Genomic DNA, 6600 nt, shown 5'->3' with positions numbered 1-6600 from the left:
AAAAAAAACGCTCAGGAGAGGGAAAGAATCAGGGGCGGCTGCTCGACACAGGCGACGCGAGCGGCGTGCGCTGGGATCCAGCCGAGGCGCCATGGAAAGATGAAGGTATGGATCCAGCCGCCGCGGGCGACGCAGGGATCAGTCGATCCAGCCGCCGCGGGCGACACGGGGATCAGTTGATCCAGTCGGCTGCGGTCCATGAGCAGTGTGGACGGACTCCCTCGACGCCGTCCTACCTCTCGGACCTAGGGCGAACCCTGGGTGCCGCCGCCATGCCCTCCTGCTCGCGACTCCTCGCGGAGCGGACGGCCATCCATCCGGTAATCAATCTCGTGTACGCTTTGCCCGCAGGTATGTTCGGATCTCTCTCCCTTCCGGTTCCGCCACCGCTAGCTACTGTGTGGAGATTTGTCATATCGTTCTATGGGCTATCCCTTCATTTGCCTGGTCTATTTTTCATTTGTTGTACTACATATACTGAGAATAGATCGTTCTTTTGTCCAGGGCTACCCAGTTAAGACTATTTAGACATCCTTTTGTTTCTTTGAGAAAATTGGTCATGTGAATCTTGTTTCGCTAATGCAGGTGCAAAATTTCCTCAAGGATACTGGCTGGTCACACGAGCATAATGGAGAAATCAGTCAACTATTCATGGATCAGGCAAAATTTTCCATTGATAAATGTATTTGGCGTGCTTTCAGTTTGTTGACTTTAACAAGCTTGGGAATACAATAGCTACGTTGGGTCAGTTATTAGCTTTTACGTCTTCACAGATAACTAATGATACCTTGCAGGCTATTCAAATTATTTATATAGCCAAATTGACACTATGTTCATCATTAGAGACTATATAATTAAGGTGAAACAATTCCAACCACAACTATTTGGTTTGGGAACTATATGTATTTTGCTGCTAGGAATGTTAGGCACCTTTGATATTCTCAGTTTTCTTTATTCTTGCTATAAGTTTTACATCACAGCAAGAAAAACACCCGACGTGGGCGATCCGCCCGCGAAGTGGAAACGGGGGGACACGAGCGATAATGGCCGTTGCCTCCTGTATTGGATCCCAGCAACATGGTTCTCAGCTAGGTTGGCCTCTGTCTACCTAAGTCCTCCCCCTCTCCCTGTATTCTCTTTTCTTCCACCCATGTTAATCACTTGTCCAATCCAATTTTCCACAGGTGGTGTATGTTGTTTCATGCTATGAGGAGAAATTTCACAAAGCTTATAGGAGACCAAAATCCCACCCAAATCAGGTAAACCTTGGGCATGAGGGTCGAAAAGTTTTTTTTCTTTGTCAAAGAAATTCCTTATTAACTGATATTGTGTCGTTGATGCTTGGTCTAATAAACAGATTTAGCTTCAGTTTAGGTAAATCTTCAATTGGCTCCAGGTTATCTGTGTTATCAGATTTCCATGTTAGAGAAAAACTATGCAATCAAAATTATGTTGTCATCCTGAAATTATCTAGCTCATAAAGATAGGAAACAAAAAATAGAAGTTGGATACCAAAGCAGGGGATAGAAATGTAGTACAAGAATTAATTTCATCTTGTAGGGTAGTATCAACATATTGCAAATATTCCAGTGAAATATCCGTGAGATAAAAATTAGGTGTACTCCATTTTATCGTGATAAAACAATACCAGTTACACCAAACATCAATGTAGTACCATGTTCTATGTTGCAACTGAGAGATGATGTGGTGGTAAAGCAGAATTTGAGTAGTTGTCGAGTTCATTGGTTCTGACCATTTGATCATATATATTACCTCTGTAAACTAATATATGGAGAAAATTTACTTTATAAGAGTACTTTTGATAGTGATTCTGTAAATGCCGGTACACATAACTGAACTGCAATGCTGCACTTGAACACTATCATGGAGCTTAGAACTTGTGTGGTGTTGTTCTTGCAAAAAATAAATGGAGTAATAATGTTTTTAATATCAGGAAATAGATATAGAAATGTGACCTGCACTATGCTGGTATAGTATCCAGCAGTACCAGTTTTCCTGTATATTATCTACTCTTTAACATTGTACTTAGTCCTTGTTCTATTTGATAGTCGCTTTTACATATAATGCAAAGTTTTCAGTTGTGCCTGTTAAGAATTCATGATATTTCTATTTTTGCACCGGGCAATGGAATAGAGGTTACTTTGGAATTCAGGCCAAAGTAACTCCGTATAGATTATTGCATATGCAAGAGGGCCATCTGAATTTTTCTGGAAGCCATGTGTAGCAATTGATATGAATAGAAAAGCTTTTGAAGGATACAGTAAGCAAGCTGCTGGTTGCATAGGCTACACTATTTTGGTACATCAGAATCACAGTTTACAAGATATTCCGTTGCACTTTTATCTTTTCGCCATGGTATTAGACATGTTTGAATCATTGTTCAGACACATGGCTGGCATGCATGTGAAGCAAAGTTTGTGACATATACTTCATGTTGGCTACTTATCATGCCTTCGCAAATAGAAAGACATCAATTGCAACTTGTTATGCAACATGATAGCAAGTGAAGAGTTTGTGATTGCTGTTAAGCAGTATTTGATTAGCATCGCAACTCTTTTAAGTGAACTTAGAGGGATTGGGTATCATCAGAAATGATGTAATCAGTATGGTATATGCTATAGACATACAAAGTTCCATGGAAGTATATTAATCTGTATCAATAGATGCTTAAAACTGTAAAGAAAATATAATATTCCTTCTGCTTGAAGGAACGTCTTATATTGTGGGATGAAGGGAATACATTAGATAGTGGTTTAGTTTTTTCTTTAATAGCTGGTCCCTTGCTGTTATAGGCTTGCTTATATGGAGGTTGTCCGATTGGGTATTAATAGAGGTGATGTAAGAAGTATGTTATGCTTAGACATATGAAGTCCCAAAGAAGTATCAATGGATGCAAAAAACTGTAAATAAAGTTATGTGTCCCTTCCATTGCCATACATACGTATTTTCCCAAGTTTTCTAGAGTTATTTTTTTTACAAAAGCTAGAGTTAATAGTGAGTTAGATTTTTGTAACTCTGGCTCCTTGCTGTGTACTGACATGCTTATGTGGCTCCTCTTCTTGTAAGGAATCATGATTGTTAAGGGATTTATTATCTTAATTTTGTAGTTGTACCATTCCACTGAAATTTAGTGTGCCAGACTGGTTCAAGCCCTTCTTGGAAGACACGGTTTAATTCATCAGCTTATGCTTACAATTCTGATCGAATAAGCCATGTCCATATATTTATGGAATTCTCTACCAGTCTATCGCCAAAATAGACGGGCGCAGCAACGCGCGCCATCAGGATCTAGTACATCCATGTAAGTGGTCGATCGCTAGCGCTAGGGTTTGCATTTCCCTCTGCTTTCTTTGATGTAACCCAAAGCTTTTCCCAAACGAGGCTTATGTGCAAGTTAATGTCAAGGTGATGTGATACAGTCCGTTAGATCTTTAAATATGCAGCCTTGGAATCTCGATTGCAAGTAGCAGGCAGCACAGAAAGGAACTCGAGTACTTACTCTTAACCCCATGCAACTTGCATCACTAATACTCCATATTTTTAATAATGTGTTGTGTTCAACTGGAAGAATTTATAGTTCTTTTTTTTATTTAGGATCGAATATATAGTTCTTTACACGTGCCAATTAGACTGTTTCATCTAACAGGTTTCAGAAAATGGCTTGCTATTTAAGATCTTAAAAACAAGCTAGTTTTTTTTTGAGCATCTAAAAATAAGCTAGTTAACGTTTATTTTTACACCAACAATTTGAACGCTTACAGAGAATATCAATCATTGGTTGACGCTTCATTTATAAAGCGGGAGGGAAGTCTATTTCTAGAATATAAATCTATGGATTACTCATTTCATGAAAGGAACTACATATGTCAAGAACCATTCTTTACTTTATATAGTCATATACCTTGTTGAAGGTGTCGCGATGTCGTTCTCTCTACCTGTTTGCTGCTCTGGGGAAACCCTAGGTTTGGGTGATCTCGGATCAAACACGTCAGTGATGTCGTTTTCTCCCTTGGGAGCATCATTTTGGAGTTGCATTCGCTATGGGGGCCAATGGATGTTGGCAAGTTCGTGATGCGGCGGACATTTTCATGTCTCGGCGGTGCCTTGTTTTGGGAAGCGGAGGCATTGAGGCGGGCAGCGGCAAACCTTCGCTGAGACACCGCGTTACGATTATGGTCTGTGGCAATTTGCCGGTGATAATCGCGAACTTGGCAGGATAGTGACAGCTCGTGTGTATTGTCTGGGGTGCCCAGATTTACCACTGACAAACACTAGAGACGGAAGTGTGGGATTATCGGATTATCTACAAGGTGGGATTTCGGTGGTAGCAACATCTCTCGCCATGTGATCAATGGCTTTGTGGCTGGCTATTTGCTTGATGTGTGCATGGTTTATAGCTCGATCCCGTTGATATCATGTTTGGACCATTTGCGCTTACATCATTTTCTGTGGCTACAAATGCTCGACGAGGACCAATGCTCCTCCTTTTTTTATCCGCATAGGCATAGAGATGGTATTCTATGGCTTTGCAATTAGCGGGCGTGGTCCTTTGTGTGTGTGGTCGTGTTGACTGTGTGCTATGCAGAGGCCAGATACATACTTATAGTGTTTTGTATCCCCTTGATGCCTCATTATGAGTTAATAAAAACACCCTTTTGGGACAATATAGTTTTTCTAACTAAATCGGCACTTAGAGCTTTTAAACGATTCAAAAAAATAACTATAGCCCCTCCAATGCGAGAACAATGATAGGAAACTAAGAGCAACTCTTGCCCCATCCCTAGAAAATGCTTAATTCCTAAATAATTGTGATCATTTGGGGTTTGATATATCAAACACAATTTCGAAATCCCTATGATGACGGGTCCCCCGGGGTAAGCCCAAAATAAGGATTTGATGCGGAGCATCCTATGGTCATCCCCATGGACCTACCATCGTCTCACAAAGTGCCAAGAGGACCTATGACACGAGCACGAGCTAGAGCTCTCGAGACTGAGGTGACCTCCTTCCTTAGTGATATCACATATGATCCACTCGAGACATGGCTACTACCTAAGTCCGAGATGTTCTGCATGATTAGGTATCAAGAGGACCCTCCCGAAGATGCACGTGAAGACAGACAAGCGCCCAAGTTCACGGACGAAGAGAACCAACGGAAGGAGTCAAGAACAGCTTCCAGGCCCCGGACATCCGGCCATGACCCCGGACCAACACCTCTTCGGAGAAGATCCACTTGGATTCAAGACCCCTAACGGGAAGACCTCAAGACCTCCTCATGGAGAAGAACCGGTTACCTATGTATCGTCCTTTGTTGGATTCGGATCATTTATCTCTTTGTGTTACGAGGATCTAGCATATGTGTGACCTAATCTTGCTGGTTTGAGTGTGTCTCTTGTGTTTTCCCTTGTGATTTCCTCTCGTGTTCTTCGTGTTGATCGCGGGATCTGCTCTTTTCGTGAAAGGTCGGCCATCTAGGGTTCCACCCTACATCATCTTGGTATCATGAGCCACGTTGATCATGATTTCGGAGCCTCCCCTCTTCGTTCTCTAGCCTTGTTTTGTTGATTTTGTCCCTAATTCGAAAATTCCCCACAAAAATAGCCTCCCAATTTTTTTTGTGATGAAGATTTGTTGGATTTGATCCACGGATTTCGTGCGTTGCAGGTAGATCTAGCTCCCCCCCCCATCTTTTCGCCAATTTCCATCCACAAAATCTCCCGAATTTTGCCCCGAATTTGCCTCCACGCGAAGTTCATCGAGTTCGTCCACGGATCCAGAGCCCGGACATCCGGCCTGACCCCCGGACATCCGGCCCACAAGCCCGGACATCCGGCCCCTGACAGCATCACTTCCATCCACTGCTTCGTTTTCCGCCTAACTTTCACCAAATTTTGATCTGGTGCCCTCTTACTCTCCCGCATACCACCATCCCTTCCGTATAGGACCACCGCTTTCCGCAAACACCACCACCGCTTATCCACTACCAATTCCGACAATATTGACACATTTTGCTTTGAGAATTTGAGTTGTGGTTCCCGTGTCCTATTGTGTTTTGTCTATTTAGGTACGGTTCAACATCAACATCACCGCCGCTCATCTTCGCCATGGACTCGTCATCAACAACGACCACTCCATCATTTTGGCACCATACCGTAAGCAAGAATGGGAACCTCATCTTGGTATCGTGATATCCCATCATTTTACATTCTTGCCATTGCATTGATAACCACCATAGCCAATTTTGCGTATCTTACCCATCGAGATTAGCCTTTGAGTATTGCCGGCAACGTCACTTGTGCACATTAGTGATCATACTTCCCATAGCATACATACCATATAATAGTAGTGCATATCTTGGTATCATCTCCTGTGTCACAAGGTTGTCATCGCATATACACAATTGCTATCTTGGTTCGTGAAGTTTTGCATGAGAAAAGAGCTCAAAAGACAAAGAGCCAAACAAGCTTTTAAGCAAACGGGAAAGATAAGCAAAGAGCTTATAAGCAAGAACCATAACATCATACTACATTAAGATTGTCATACTCGATCATCTTGGATCATACCATCAGAAAACCATAA

General features: G+C 42.1%; 1 long non-coding RNA gene across 1 annotated transcript; it reads left to right on the top strand.

Moving 5' to 3' along the window:
* The first annotated feature begins 8 nt into the window (after positions 1–8).
* Positions 9–4405, top strand: LOC123172624 (uncharacterized). Its single transcript, XR_006485662.1, has 3 exons — positions 9–351; positions 586–1092; positions 1185–4405. It is a non-coding gene; the product is annotated as an uncharacterized lncRNA (long non-coding RNA).
* Positions 4406–6600: the final 2195 nt, after the last annotated feature.

Source organism: Triticum aestivum, unplaced genomic scaffold (assembly GCF_018294505.1).
Source record: "Triticum aestivum cultivar Chinese Spring unplaced genomic scaffold, IWGSC CS RefSeq v2.1 scaffold182300, whole genome shotgun sequence".
Taxonomy (NCBI): Eukaryota; Viridiplantae; Streptophyta; class Magnoliopsida; order Poales; family Poaceae; genus Triticum; species Triticum aestivum.
This window is presented reverse-complemented; position numbering and strand designations above follow the sequence as displayed.